The sequence below is a fragment of the Felis catus genome, chromosome B1 (assembly GCF_018350175.1).
Source record: "Felis catus isolate Fca126 chromosome B1, F.catus_Fca126_mat1.0, whole genome shotgun sequence".
Classification (NCBI taxonomy): domain Eukaryota; kingdom Metazoa; phylum Chordata; class Mammalia; order Carnivora; family Felidae; genus Felis; species Felis catus.
Genome location: NC_058371.1, coordinates 51,782,247 through 51,798,286, shown reverse-complemented (window position 1 = coordinate 51,798,286; position 16,040 = coordinate 51,782,247). Strand labels below are relative to the sequence as shown.

General features: G+C 42.5%; 1 long non-coding RNA gene across 6 annotated transcripts in view; it reads right to left on the bottom strand.

The window, feature by feature from the left end:
- The window catches only part of LOC102900242, a 79,243-nt gene that overhangs the window by 29,445 nt on the left and 33,758 nt on the right, over positions 1-16,040 (bottom strand). The window contains exons 4-5 of one of the 6 annotated variants that reach the window (XR_006596560.1): positions 15,865-15,971; positions 9,206-14,504 (exon numbers count right to left, since the gene is read on the bottom strand). The exons of 4 other annotated variants lie outside the window; for them this stretch is intronic. This is a non-coding gene — a long non-coding RNA (uncharacterized LOC102900242). The remainder of the gene's footprint in view (positions 1-9,205; positions 14,505-15,864; positions 15,972-16,040) is intronic. One more of the 6 variants, XR_006596561.1, reaches the window with a different exon arrangement.

Below are 16,040 nucleotides of genomic sequence, written 5' to 3'. Positions count from 1 at the left end.
TGTGAAACAAGAAGCCCTGGGTCATCCCCCCAAAACACTCCCATAATGCCCAATTAGGCCAACAGTGAATTATCCTTAATTTCTGTTAAGAACAATTCTTTGGCACTGCTCTATTCTCATGGTGAATTCTGATATGTCTTGAGGTGCATTGTCAAAAGAGTTTCTGAAGTCAAGACATATCACATCTATCACATTCATCATTCACCATGTGCCCATTTCCAAAATATTAATATACAGTACATAATACATATATAATATATATTACCTTACCTTAAATTACATATATAATCTTAAAGTAGGTCCATTTTAAAGCTACAAGTTATATTCATTGGTAGTGATTTTTTTAAAAAAAAAGTCCTCATTGTTTAACAGTGATGAGAAATAGGATTATTTTTTTAACCTTTAAGAAATAGTAATTCCTTAATCTCCTAGTTCAGTTCACCAAACCGGACCACAAGAAGTTTACCAGTCATTCACCCAGTGTTTTTCTCTAAGGGTGCCTGGGTGAGACTAGGTTGGAAGGACTCCTGTAAGAGAAAGATGGATTGTTTAGGAGGCTGTGCTGTTACATCACAGGGCCACAGAGAGCTGTCCTCCAGCCCCGCCTCCCCTCCAAGCTGGTCACACCTTCTTGCAATCCACTGCAGCAGCAGGAGCACCAGATTCACCACTATCCCATTGTACCAACTCCCTCTTCTGCAACATGAAGATGACACTTCCTAAGCTCCCTTCTGACCCTAAAATCCTATTATAAATGCACACACTCATTCAACACGAGACAAATATCTGTCTCCAGACTATGAACTTCTAAGAAACCCAGAGAAAAAATTTAGCTCCTCCATTTTTAACCCAACCTAATTGTTATGAATATAAGAATCCAGGGAGATCATCCTTAAATCAAAGGTAAGCATCTCCTAAATCAACTATACTTTTCTCTTTGAAAGAAAAGATGAAGCCAACTTCTCACCATCTTAATAAGTATTCTCAAAATATATATCTTAAAGGTAAAAAGAATTTTCTTCCTTCTAGCCCTTCTTTATTATTTGTGTCAAGTGATTTAAGTGGAGTGGGGTAAAGACAAGAGCATCCACTCGTCATGAGATGAGAATCAGCCATATTGGATGCACAGAGACTATTGACCAATCAAAACCAAAGCAAGCAAAGAACTCCCCCAAGCCCTACTGCCTTTTGGAGCTCCACTTACAGCAGACTACCACCTTACTAAGAACATGCTTTAGACACAGAAAACTATCTCATTCGTTTCATGTGGAAGGTATGATTCTCTCATAGAGGTGGATGAGGCTATACACCCACATCTGCATATGTCTGCAGAGTGCTTTCACACAGTGTCTCATGTGATCTTCTCAACAACCCTGAGTAAAGTAGCATCACATCCAACACGCAAAAGAGGAAACTAAGGTTCTGAGAGGTTAAGCTGTCCAAGATCATAAAGAAGTGAGGATATGACCTGGGAATCTGATGCCCTAGTCAGTGATGTCCAATCCCCATCCTCCTGGGAAGTAGGAGAACAACATTGCACTTCCCACCAATGTCCCTGGACTAAATGTGCCTGCTCTCCAAAACACCATTCCTGGAGATTTCTTTCAGCCAGAGGCAGCTCCATAATTAATAGTAAATAGTACTAAATAGTCCCAGATACCAAAAGTGGGGGCATCACAGCCCAGTTACGGGGCATTTTCACTGGGCTTCACATTTGTCTGGGGACAGCAACAGGAACTTAGCATAGAGGAATCTTGGCATGTTGCTTAAGCCTTTAAGGCACACTATGTATCACGTCATTTCCTAACTTCATTCTGTTGCTTCACTCATGTGAATACATCTATGATCACATATCCTCAAATGCTATTTCAACCACCAACTGCCAGATCAGAAACACACCATCTAGAGAAAGCAGATCTATCTAGGCAGAGGTTTGGGGATTTATTTCAAGAAGAACATAGGTGTTTGTAGGGCCATTCAGGCAAACCAGCTTGCACATTTAAAAAAATCCTCCATTTGAGGGGAGACTCATAGTCAGCGAAGCCTGTAGACCTCGGCTGACTTGGAGGGAAACAACCACTTAGTGGCACCCAGGGCAAAGAGCATAAGGTTTGTTTGAGGGTTTGTTTGGGGCCTACCACCTCTGTACCCCCAGAGAACCAGGCCTTGGGCTGTATTTTGAGTCAGAGCTGGGTGGGGAGAACAAGAATGTTTCCAGGGAAACTACTTTGCTCTGATAGGTGCAGAATGGGTACTGAACTCTGGGAAAGCTAGGTAGGTAATGAGATTGGGAAGCCTGGTAAGGTGCAGGATCTCATATGGCTAAAGGGATGAGAAAATGTAAGTACCTCATGCAAAAACAACAGACACACACATCCATATTCTGCCTGATTCCACAACACCCTGGGGCAGAACAAACCATGGGACACCTGCTGTAGGAAGCCACATTCTATGGCTGTCCACCTCCACCCATGAGAGCATGAACCAGAACTGTGTGGAAGTAATGTCTGCCAGAATTTTCTTTCCTCCTTGAGAAATGTAGCGAAATTTGTAGAGGAAGCCTGAATGTCCTCCAATGGCCAGATTGTGAAACAAATTATTGAGTGCTTTCTAGGCACACAGCACCTCACATTGTATCTCAAAGGCAGGGAAACTTTCAAACATGGTAGAGGAATTTGTGTTTCTTCCCTTTCTCAGGCTGTGGGTGTGAGTAAAGCATTTGCTCTTCTGTTCAGGTCACTAGTGTGAGGCAGGTAGATCCAAGCACATGATCACATCCCACAGATGAGAGGGTGTTTGCACATCTTACATAGGACTGGCAGATTCCAGGCCCTAAATAATAAGCCACTGGCTGCCTAAAATAGTCCCCTTTTAATTTCAACAAACCCAGAAAGAGTTTGCCATATACCATTTGTAGGACCTCAGAGGGACCAAGTAAGGGGCCAGTCAAATAGATCAAAGAGTAGTTCTCATGGGTATCTGCACCAGGATGAGGCTAAAGAGGGGCTGTATGAAGAATAGGCTTCTGGACCTATGGTTGTGCCCAAGGTTGCCAAACATCTGCTTCTTTCTTTGGACATGGAGAGAAGTGCTCCTTGAAGTTTTCCAGTGTGTCTTGCCTCTCCTAACCCATCCTGGACTGGTTGGCTCTACAAACCTCAAAAGAGGACAATTCCTCAGTCACCCTTGCTTCTTCTCATGTTCCATGACATGAACATGAAGACTGTCACCTGATCACTTCATTTAGCCACATTTTCTCTTTCAGTCATATGCCCACTCCCAAAGACAAGGCTCTGGGAAAATGGTGGCTCTTTTTCTTCCATGTAATTTGGGGGCTCTTGACTCTTTCCTCTTCTTCCTTTCCAGAACACAAGGCTCTGAGTGTCACAATGGTCTTGATGAGGGATACTCTCTTGCCAGGTGAAGTTTCCTCTGTCCCTTTCCAAGCCTCTGAGCCCCCCAGCCCCTGTAACTGGTTATTTTTCTTTCCTGGGGGGTGATTCTTGATGGCACAATGAGGCGTGACTGTATTGTGGTTTCCTTTGATCCCACGAGGTGGTGAAACTCCCTTTCCCAACTGCCTGGGACAAGGAGGCAGAAGCACAAAGCAGCATTGCCCACTGAGGCTCATGCTAAAACAATTCTTTTTATTTTTAACTACAGTGGGAAAGCTCAGTGACGTGGGAAACTCCCTTCAGATGCTCCATCCTTCAGCCCCAGATTTCCAGTCCTTTTTCTGTTGGAATTTTAATATCATCTGTTTATTATTTTTATTTTTATTTTTAATGGAGGAAGAACCTCATGCTAATGAGTTGTGCAAATGACACCATACCTTTGTTACTATTTGAAGGGGTAAAGACCGTAGTGAACTGTGTTTTTGTTAAGATATCCATTTCTTGTGCCGGGTTGATTTCAGATTGGTGCATTCCCACTTATCAGGGACCTCTGATTCTAGCAGAACAAAATCAGCTACTTACTCTAGTTACTGTAAGCAGACACATAACTTTTACTGTAATTTGAAAAACCTTGCACTGTAATGGTTAAAAAAAAAGCAAATCTTATTGAAACTGATTTTGTATTTTTGATTACATCTGAATTTTCACATTTTTGTATCTAACCGTGACCACGGTAGTGCTTCCATAGCTTGTGTTCAAGGTCTTGTTTCTTTCCAGGTTGAATTTTTAGGATCGTGTTGACACCAAATGTTTAAGGGGCAGGACTGGGGCCTTGCTAGGAGAACCTGTCATGGGGGTGTGTCCTTCCTCCGCCAGATCACTGGCTGGCAACGGGAACCTTGCCTAGACTGGAGCAAGTTGACGTCGCATCTCATTGCGTGAATTTCCACAGACAGCTCATATCTCCAACTTATTTCAGGCCAACGGTTTTGGCCAAACCCTTGCCAAGGACTCTCAAAATTGAGCTGCCCCCACCCCTGCACTACCCAGCTTCCTGGGTAAGGGAGGACATTTTTGAAAACAAAACTTGTGAAATTAATTTGTGATTATGATTTTTTCTTCTTGCTGGAAACGTGCTGGGAACCAGACAGCATGATGTTATCGCTCTTTCTGCTTTTCCAAACCAATACACCTGTTGTGCTCTTTTGTTTCTTAGTGAAGAAAATTCTAGACACAGACCTAACTATGAACTCTTTTCCTCCTGTATTTCTGATTAGCAATTCTCCCTCTGTATTCCTGACTTGTTGAAGTGTTTTCCTTCTTAGCATTGCTTCTCATATTTTACTTTATTTCTTTACTGAACAACAACAACAAACCCACAAAGGAACAAATAATCTCTTTCTCTTTTTCTCTCTTTCTCTCTCTGATGTGTAATGTTGTGTTGTCCAGATTCTGTATAAAAATATGTATATGATGTATCTGATATTTGGCAGCCACTGGCTGTAACTTTAACCAATATAATTAACAAAAATGCATAATGTTGGTGTTTGATTTTTTTTTACAAAAAAAAAAAAACAACCTAGTTAAGATGTTTGTGTATTTTTGCATGGTTAAAATGTACTTAGTGCATTGAGAAACGTTGTGGAGGTACTCAGTGAAAAGGCCGGTTTACTTTTTAATTCTAATGGTGATTGGTTGTTGACCAGACTATTCCCTATGATGTCCGTCTTTAATTTAGCATAATTCTATTTATAACTTGTTTTATTACTCAAGATTCAACATATTATATCTATCTATCTCTATTGTATTTACTGTTCCTTAAAACCAGGTTGTGGAAGTTCACTTCGTCTGGCACAGATGTCTACATTGCTGATTTCCGTTGAGTTGTGTTCCATTTAATTTGCTGTACAGTCCAGATCTGAAGCACCCCTTGGCCCCTAGACAAAGCCTGTCATCTCTCCTTCCAGAAGTCTATTTCTTTGAGCAGTCCTGTGGTTTTCCCTCATCATGGATCTTTGTTACCCCTCCCTCCCCCAAACCTAGTTATATAAAGGAGGAGAGGAGGATAGGAAGTTAAGTAGGAATCTGAGAATTATTTATATTTTATACATAATAGTACATATAATATATTATAGATAGGCAGACAGACTTTAACTGTGAATTAAGTAGAAAGAGAGTGGAAGATGTTGAAGGATTCAGAGATGGAGGTCCTGGGATTTCCTCCCAGGTATGTCACTAGATCAATATGAGAGATGCAAGAACCCTCTGTCCTTCCTTGTGCCTCAGTTTCACCATATGTAAGATGAGGAAGTGCAGAGTTTTCAGGGAGGAGAGGCAGCTACACTTTCTTGAGTCTTCAATGCATTTAGAGCAAGAGTAGGTCTTTAACAGTCCAAGAGATTTAATTGATGTGTATTTGGAGACCCTGCTTGCAACATCCCCTCTCCTCCTCAGGACATCTGGGCCTGCTTAGGGGGAAAGACAGATCTTTAAAGTCATGAGCTATTCTGGGTTGAGGTTACCTTGGCATCCAAAGTCTTCTCTTCGGCTAGGTGGCTCCTTCCTGCACATCTTGGAAGGAGATGGGATTCGTAGGAAGTATCTGTGGCAAATGAAATTGAGCTTCTGTTTGCTAGAGTCTTACCTTTTCTCTAATCCAATCAGAATCTGTGTGCTTGTTTTATCCAGGGCACACAAGGAGTTTGCCATCCTCTGTTTTCCTACCAAATACTTTGATAGACAACCGACGCCCATTACTCGGAACCAGCATACATAGTTGTATTAGAAGCACCTGTATTTCCAGTATTTGTGGTTTTGCAGACACTGGTCTTTTGGCAGACAAATGCAACCTGTCTCCAAGTGGGCCTTCCCTTCCTCCTCAAATCTGGAGACTTAGCCAGTACTTTGAGGTCTTCGGGTTTCTTGGCTCTGCAGTGAAATGTCAATCCTGATAGCCAACCAGGTAGAGACAAGTACTGCCTTTCTCACTCTTCAGAGGGAAGACCTCAGAGCCTCAAACACTTCATAAGCATTTTGTCATAGGCACTTAACCTTCTGCAATGTCTGTGACCAGGAGTATTGATCTCATTACTGACCATGGTAGTGGACAACTTCAAAATATATTGAAATTTTCATTAGGCTTGAATAGCACTTGCTACTTTTCTTCAGAGTCAAGGTTGATTGCAAAGGGGCAGGATTCCATGGAGATGTGGATGGTACTGCTCTTTTCCTCCCTGGCTCTTCCAAGGCCAGAATTTACTAGATGGAGCAGCATGAACATGCTGACCTTGTGCAGGGGGATGAGCTTCTCTTTCTCAATTACCTCCCCCCCCCCACCCCCCCACCCCCACACACAGTGACATTAGCCAGGAGTCCCAAGGAACCTGTTAGAAAATTTACTCACCAAACCTAGGAACAAGATTTGTTCTCTTTGATACAATGCTAATAGAGACCTTCTTGATCCTAGAATTCAGCCCCTACCTCATATCTATTCTAGGCCAATAATCAGTTCTCTAGATCCACAGATTATAAATGTCAGAGAGGTCAAATCTCCTCCCTGTACAGATGAGGAGTCTGAAGACCAGAGATGAAATAATTTTCCCAAAAAAATGCAGCTAGAAATTTGCAGACTCAGAATCCGATTCCACATCAAAATGCTCTTTCATCCTCTCCTGACTTATAACCAGTAGCTCAGAGTCCCTCTTTTAATTTGTAAAGTTCAGATATGTCCCATGCTGTCATGCTTTATATAAGTCTCTGGAAGACAGAAGAGTTTATTTTTTCATGACTGCAGGCAATGTGAACATACACATGTACACACTCCTTCTCCAAGTCTACCTTTCTGTAAGCCAAGTTAAGATAGTTAGGATTTTGAAAAAGATATGAGCTGATACCTATATTTTTGAGGGGCAAGGAAGAACAATGAGAATAAGAAACAGCAGAATCTAACTCTATAATCTATAAACTGCCCTAAGTCTCTTGCTAGAACAGATTTTTCTAAATAATCAGAGTGGTCTGTCCATCCACCCTGCCACCCCATCTCTTCATTTAGCCATTCTTTTTGGATCTCTTCCATTCCCAGGGCATCTGATGTCTCCAGAAAAAACTTTCCACAGTTGCTTTTGGCTATCTGTTTCAGGAAGCCCACAACTTTTTAATCCAAGCAAGTCTTCATAATTTGTTTTTTTTTAAAATATGTACACCTCTATCTGCTAACTTTTTATTTTATTTTTATTTTATTTTTTTAAGTAGACTCTACACCCAACATGAGGCTTGAACTCAGGCCCCCATGATCAAGTGTTGCATGCTCCACCAACTAAGCTAGTCAGGTGCCCATCTCTGCTAACAACTTTAATCTCAACCAAGCTACCAGAACCCAAAGGGTGTTTTCCTCATGCAAAATGGTGGGCCCAGCGACTTCCTTGTGTGTCATTCTTTCAGAGGCTTTCTGACCTCACCTTTCCCCTACAGAATCTCAGAAGCACCTGGCTTCTCTGGTTTTCCTTTGGGAGGACTCTTTGAGGTTTGTCCTCATAAACTTATAAAAATATATCTAGAATTTTTATATTTTAATTATCAAAATAAAATTTATAGTTTTATACTGAACCCTCATTCCCTATAAGTGTCATCACTGAGAAGGGCCCAGTGGGTCCTCCCTTTCCTGAAGCAGCTAGTTCTTAAAAGTCTTGTTCTTATTCAATTGAGAAATGTCTTTGATTCCAATTAGATTATAGTGATATTTCTCTAAAGAGATTCAATACCTTTAGTTGAAGATTTTTATAGAAATTTATTCCCTTAAATGGCTGCTATTCTTGCCCTTTACACCCTACCCTTGTCATAAATGTGATGCTCCCCTCCTTCCACCAGGCCTTCAATCAGGTTCTAGAAAAAACTGAATGCTGCCAGGGGCCCAGGAACAACATTCAGTTTCCTTCTTGGTGGTGGTTCCCCTAAGAAGAAGTGGCTACAGTGACTGGTTTGTCACTGGGGATAGGGGTCTCCCTTTGAAGTGTTGGGAGCTGAAGAGAGACTTCAAAGAAAGTGTCCCCCCTGGGGCTTTATGAGAGAAGGGTAATTCTTAAGCTAACTGACAGGAATTTTGAAAACAACCACCTGCTTTTCAAGGTGAGAGCAGAGATCAAGAATATGACATTTATGTAAGAGTGCAATGCTAACCAAAATATCCTAATCCCTGCAGAAAGAGTGTTGGGTTCTAGTACTGGCTCTGCATGAACTCCTCATGTGACTTTGGGCACTAAACCACTGGGTTCTGTCTGTAAAATGAAGGAGTAAGCTAGATAATCTCCAAGGGGCCTTGTTTTGTATTGTGGATAATTTCAACCCATATATTTGAACACATAATAAAGTCAAATTGCACAGCCAAGTCCTGCAGACCTACCAATCGACATCAGTAATGATCAACTCATGGCCAATCTTGTTTCATCTGTACACCCACAGCTTAATGATCACATTTGCTTTATTACAGATTTGTCATAATCCTTGGATTCCAGGACCAAAACAAGACAGCTCTACCAGAGAGAGAGGTCAGGCAGAGCACTGGTCCCCAGATGGCTGGACACTGCAACTGGCATTTCTCTTTCTGAACATCTTGTCCCCACAAATGCCCCCATTGGAGGTGGTCCTGAGTAATTAGAGCACAACCATTGTGTCCAGGACATTGCATCCTTAGGCCCCAGGCATTTCATGCAGAGCTCTTGTATCAGACTGCAATCTAATTTTACAGGATGAGGGATCTCTGTCTTGTTCACAGAGAGCACATGTGGTTCATTTGCTGGAGTAAGTAGTTATACCTTTTAGCAATTGCCTGAGAGCCAGTTCTTCCATTCCAGGGTCTCAGTGGTCGGATCACCCAGCATCTTGCCAGAAGCTGCTCAGAATGGCAGGCAACTCTCAAGGTTTATCCTTCCCATAGCATTTCAAGGTCCATCTCCTTTACTCCAGAACAAGAAGAAAAGAAAAGATTCTTCCATCTGTTCTGTTCCGTCTTCTGTACATTTCTCTGTGAGCGGATTCAAGTCAAAGGAGTTTCTATTACTCCCCTAAGAATCCACCTATGGGCTCACAAACCTTCCAAGGATCTCACACTTCCATGGACTTTGTAGCTGTCATTCGATCTGATGCAAGGGAAATATTCCTGAAGCTTGAAAGGCTAGTCCTGTTCTCCAGGTGAGCATAGGTCTCACTGAAGCATGTGAGCATCAGGCCTGCCTTTCTAGGACAGATGGTGTTCAAGGCCATTGAAATGGACCAGATGGTCTATAGCAAAGGACTTATTCTAACTGCACAAACTTTGGTGCTTCCACTTTTCACTCAATAGCTGGGTGAGCATAGCCTGCCCTCCTGAAAGAACTTCAACAAAGAGAGTCTGAAGAATAAAATGCCCCAAGTCAGGAATAAGCCTTCTTTTCCATGGAGCCTTCCAAAGGGCACGCCCTCTGCTACTGCGTACTGTAAATTCAGCGCTTCAGGAGCCGAGGCCTCCTGTGCTTGGGGGGAAAGGTAGCTGAGGAGAAAGGGACTCCTTCTCACCTTTTGTTTACCTTCAATCTGGCTGAATTTAGCTGCCCTTAACTTCTAGTTTGCTAAAGTCCTTATTGCCTTAACAACCACCTAATAAGCAGTCAGAACCAGAAGAGAAAGCCCCTTTGTTGGCATTCATTGTTAACCCCTACACCTGTCCCGGTCTCCCCAGTGCTGCTGTGCCTGAAATGAGTCCCAACCCTATCTCCAAAGCACTGGGTTAGCCTCTGCTGAGGCAGAGACAAACCCATGCCAAGGACAAACCCAGGACTGCTCAGACGGGGAGAGATCCCCACATCACATTTTCACTGCTGACAACCATTTCTGTCCTTCAGACTTGCTTTGCTTCAGATCTGGACTCCTCACGCTCCCTCTCCTCCATCTCTTGTTCCAGAGACCCTCCACACCCCATCATTCTCAGTGCCGTTCCTGAAGACCATCTAGACTTTTTGTTCTCCTGAACATTCTACTCACCTTCAGCTGCAGCGTATTTCTTCAGCCTCTCCACCAAGCTCTTTAAAACGAAAGGCAGTTGCTGTCTTCCCATGGACAATAATGAATGTATCTACTGTAAGTGCAGACCATGTAGAGAAGTGGCTGGGTTTATCAAAAAGAGGGTTTTTGTAAAGCCTGTTTATTTTTTTAAGTCAGTTTTGAGCATTTCTATTTTACCACCCTTCACATGGTTTTGGGGAACCCAAATTGTATCAAGGTCTCATGCCAAAACAAGCCAAAAGTTGTTTTCTTTACCTTTTTCCTCCATGCACCATGATTTAAATGATTGTTTCAGTGTCATTTTAAATGTTTTCTTGTGACATGTACTGACGATAAAAGTCATCTTGACAAAAAAAAAAAAGATTTATACATGAATCAGAAAGTATTTATTTCAATTTTGTACCTTTCCATTTTAATACATTATAATGTATTGACTCAACTGAGATAATATAAACAGTTCATTTTAATAACATGTGTGTGTGTGTGGCTTTTCATTTATTCATGGTCAGGGAGGGACAAATAATCACGGAGTGAAAAATTCTAGGGATTTATTGGCATCAGTGTGAGCAGAGCGTTGCCTCTGAGTCAACCAAAGGCTTCTTGGCAGCAGCTGGAGACCCCTGGGAGTGGCAGAGATTTTACAAGGGAAACAAGGAGGTAAGTGGGCAGGCTCTCCAGGCATCAACTGCCTGCTGATATACTGACACACCTCTGCACATAGGGAGCACCACAGAGACGCCTCTACTTACCCATGGAGCCTGAATGCAGGCTGGCAATCAAAGGTTGGCATAGGGGCCAGATATGGGAAAACCCAAAGCAGATAAAATGAGAAGAAGCTAGGGAGAAAATTCAGTGTTAAAAGTGCTGGAGGGTGAAGGGTAGGAAGAAACAGAAGACTTCTGTGTTATATTTTCTGGATACAACCCCCACCCCCACCCCCTAGAACCTTATGCTAGAAATGCTGCAAATGAATCCCTGGGGAAAGTTGCCTTCAAAAAGCCCACTGACAACCAACCAAATGGTTTCTATTGCTTCCTTAGTATAATTCCTTATGGCTATAGTAGTATAAACACAAAATTGAACACAACTGTACTCATTCCTGGCTCTTTACTGGAAGATAGGTGAGAAGGTGGGCAGGGGTGGTGACAAGTGGAAGCAGGTTTCCAGAAGCAGGCAACCAGAGAAAGAGGGAGGAGGTGTCAAATGCAATTGCATCCAAACATCCAAAGGGCTTTATTAAAAACTTTTTCCAAGCATATTTGGCAAAGGGGGTGGTAATTTCATGAGCCTCATGACATTAATCTCTAGTCTTCTCTATATGTTTGAACATGTTCCATTTTTATTTAAAAGATGTCATCTGGGAGGAGAGAGAGAAATGCTACTTGAAAGGAATCTATCAGCCCTTTCTTCCTAGTAAAAGTTTGGCTCCACATGAGACTCCTCTGAGGAGAGAAAGAGACTGAGAGACAGATTTTATGTCTAGGACTCTGAGAGGTCTGTCTTGGGTATGTCTAGGACTCTGGGAGGAAAGATGGATGTTCTCAACAATCAGTCATTTGATCTTCTGCATCCCCATTCCCTCCCTTTTCCTTCTCCCAACTTTTAAGCCTACAACTTTCTACAACTGCCCTTCTTGGGCACCTCCCTCTCTGGCCCAGGCTCCTTGAGTGCAAGCTTATCTCAGCCAGCAAGAACACATCAGAAGACAACTCTGGCTAGTGAGCCAAGGGACCTCCCTTTGATTCCTTCATCACCCCCACACCATCTTCAGCCTATTCTTCTGGGAACATTTGTATGTTCCATACAGGAGATTCATTAATGGATTATTTTAAGTCCTAAACCAATACTTTAGAAATGATCAGTTGCCAATTACATAAAATAAGCAGCTCTTCAGCCCTACAAAGGCTCAGCTACCAGGAAAGACATAGAAATTCCCCTCCCATCCACTTCTTTCCAAATCTCTTTTCCAAAACTCCCATTAAACTTATGGTAATCTTTAGCTTGCAGGGGATTTAGCTGTTTAAAGAGAGCTTGGGTTCTAAGGAAAGGATGTGGGAGGCACTTATTATCTTAAACTAAAATCCTTTCTAAATTGAGTTGATCTGCTTTGGCAAACCATTTCATCACAGGCAACATAGAAGACCCTTTTCAGATATATGGGAAAATTGCTCTTTGGGAATAGTAGTCCAAAATTTCAGATTCTTCCCCTGTGCCAATGTATATGTGCATTTGGGGATTTGTGATTCTGGACCCTCTTTTCTCCTTAACTTGTAAAGAGAAGTCTGGGTTACCTTGGTCCCTGGTAGTTGGAGCTGGGTGATAGGCTATTGTAAACAATCCCCATAGCTAACTGCTGTCAAGTTCACATTTGCTGGTCATACACAGACACATACACACCCATGTTCATGATACCCCAATTCCAGGAGGTCCCAAAGCACCACCCATCAGCCCTTGGACCCAGGCATCCAGTCAAGGGCTACAGAGACCTGTTTGGATGCACTAAAGCCAAGAGAGGCAGACGTTGAGCCATCCTTCCTCTGTGCCCTGCACTGCCCTTCATCTTTTAACCTAGTTTTCTTCCTTCTGGCCCCTTCTTTTGCTTACTCTCTCTCAGACCTTACCTGATTTCCTCTGCTCCCAGATTTTAGCCCGTTGATTTGACTTATGATCCCTTTCCACAATTTCAGTGTCACAAGAAGGAAGAGATCATCCCTGGGACTGGGAGTGAAATTCCTCATCCTCCCTCTGCCAGACTTGGGCAGAGTAGAAAAGAAGTCCTCATCTGAAAACTCTTTGGCAAAAGACCTCTGAGAGTAGAATTCCAGTTATTTCCTTGCCTTGAGATATTCTCCATCCTTAGGAGAGGTTTTTTGTTGGGTGCAGGGTAGGTTTGGGGGCATATTCATTCAAATAAACTCATGGTCCTCTCCTAATGAGGAGACCCACACACCAGCCCCTCACTTAATATATATTAAGCCTAGGAACCACATATGCTGCCATAGCACCTTCAGGAAAAGAACCCCCCTTCCCATCTCCCACCCATATACACAGGGATGGCAGAAATGTGAGGCTTGCAATGGGCACAGGAGAAATGTATGCAAAGGAAGGAGGTCCCTGGAATCTTCAGTAAACATCACCAGGCTACCTGGGACAGCCTCATCCTTCAAAGCTGCTTCTCAGGTCCCCTACATGCACCCCTCCTCAGATGCCGGAAAGGGAGCACTAATCTAACTCAGCGTTCAATTTTCAGACCAGACTGCAGCCTGTGCAGCTTCCGACCAATGGGAGCTGGTCTGGTCTTCTGCACAAACAGAGGCAAAAGTTAAGGAGGCTCCTCCCTTTTTTTTTTTTTTTTTTAAGTTTATTTATTTATTTTGAGAGAGAATGCAAGCTTGACCAGGGAAGGGGTAGAGAGAGGGGGAGAGAAAGAATCCCAAGCAGGCTCCACATTGTTAGAGCAGAGCCTGATGTGGAGCTTGAACTCATGAACTGTGAGATCATGACCTGAGCTGAAATCAAGAGACTTAACAGATTGAGACACCCAGGATCCCCTAGCAGGCTCCTTTTAAGGACACATGACACAACACTTAGGAAAAATATAGAACACAAAGTAATAGTTAACAATATTTACATTTCAATATGTACATTGAAACCCCCCAGCTCTATTTGAATTACACTCTCATCTTGTTATGTAACTCTCCCCACCTGTACCCTTCTGAAGAGGAAGGGCCTTGGGCATTTGGGGAGGAATGTTAAAAGCTGCACTAGGAATAGGGAAAATCTGCTGTGTCTTGCCCTCTGTCTAGCAATAACATATAAACATTAACAGAGAGAAAGAAAGAAAACATGGAGGAAAAATTTCATTTTCTGTTTTTTGGGAGTAGCTATTCCCTTATAGACTGTGAACCAAGAGCACAGAATCATAAAATGATGTTGGATGACTTCAAGAAAACATATATTTGCCTCTGGAAAATCAGCTCTGCTCAGAGCCTAGACTCCCAAGTGGTATTTTCTTCCACTTGATTCTCCTGCTTGGTGAGGGATATTCCCAGATTTGCTTTCCGAATGTCCTTACTGAATATCAGGTAGGAATAAAAGGGAAACAAATAACTATCAGGCAGTAAAACACAAATAGCTGAGCCCCTGTGTCTCTCACCACTGAATTCTACAGGTGATCTGAGCTATTTCAGCTCTGGTCCTAGTAGATTGGCATGGCCTCCAGAGACCATACTAGAATCTCTCATTTCTAAGTTCCTGGCCTGGTTCCGTGCAGAGGACCTCTTCTTACAAGCCACCGCCTACAAGGTCCCTTATCAAAAGCTTGCCAACTTTTTGAATAAGGCCAAGAGAGCTGAATCCCCCTGGGAAGTGTTCCTGGAGTTTCTCTGCCCCTTTTCTGTTTCCTTTGAGAGACACAATTCTTCTCTCTGGTGACTGATGCAGGGGATAATATCACCTTTTAGGTGAGACCCCAAATCCACAGAGGCAGCCCTATCCTTGTAATGCCAATAATTACTTATTAAAATATTGGATCTCAGCTGTGCTATCAGAATGCCTGGATTTAATTCTTGGCTCTCACTGTCCATATAAACTTATTAATATCTCTCTGCACCTCAGTTTTCTCATCTGTAGAGTGGGGACAATAACAACCCATCTCACAGGGATTTTGTGAACAATAAACGGGATAATACATGTAAAAAATATTGAACAATGCCTGCTCCTGACAAAGATTCTCTCCTTGACTAAATTGTAGCCAGGCTCCTCTGAGCCCTCTCATCTGCTGGGCTTCAACCTTGGTCTATAAAGATGTGAACAAAATGTTAACACAGTTTCTAACAGCTCAAGTTTACATCTCCTGGATGACCCTAGCCCACCTCTAAAAGTGCCTGCCTGAGAAAACTCAAGGCTGTCCAAAGAATTTACTGTGTGTTCCAGCCAACACCTGAAGATGGCCCTGTCTGCCAGCCTTTGTGGAAGGGGAGGAGCCTAACTTGGATACACTGCAGTTAGCAAACCCAGATGGGTTTCATATGGGCCAACCCCCTTCCTGATTTTTGTAATTTTTCACTTCCCTGACTCTATTGAGACCCCACTAATCCTCCTCCCTATCCCCTCATCTTCCCTTTAAAATGCAAGTGCAAGTCAAAGTTGAGTTCAGTTCATGTGGACACTTTGCCCTATTGCCCTCATGCATATATTACTGACTAAAATCTGTCCTGACCAACTTCAAATACTGTCCAGCTTTGTTTATTGTTGACACTACACACTGGCACTCAGTAAATGTTATCCACTGTTATTATCATTTAGCACTATATAATATTCTCCTTTCTGACTGACTGTTACAAGCTCTAGGCCACTTTTGACCTTTAGCTCAAGTTTACGGTATGTATTTCTATACACTAACCTCACCCTTGAATTATCTTATTTTGCTTACCTATATTTTCTCCCTTTGACTGGACTTCTTCATATTTTTAAAATTTCTGTGACCCATGTATTTTTGCATGCCACCTCAGGTTTTCCTGATGAAGGAAGCAATATATTCTAAAAATAAAGTTAAAATATTAAAAATTAAATATAGAAAGCAGGAAGATCAATTGCTCAAAGCTGGGT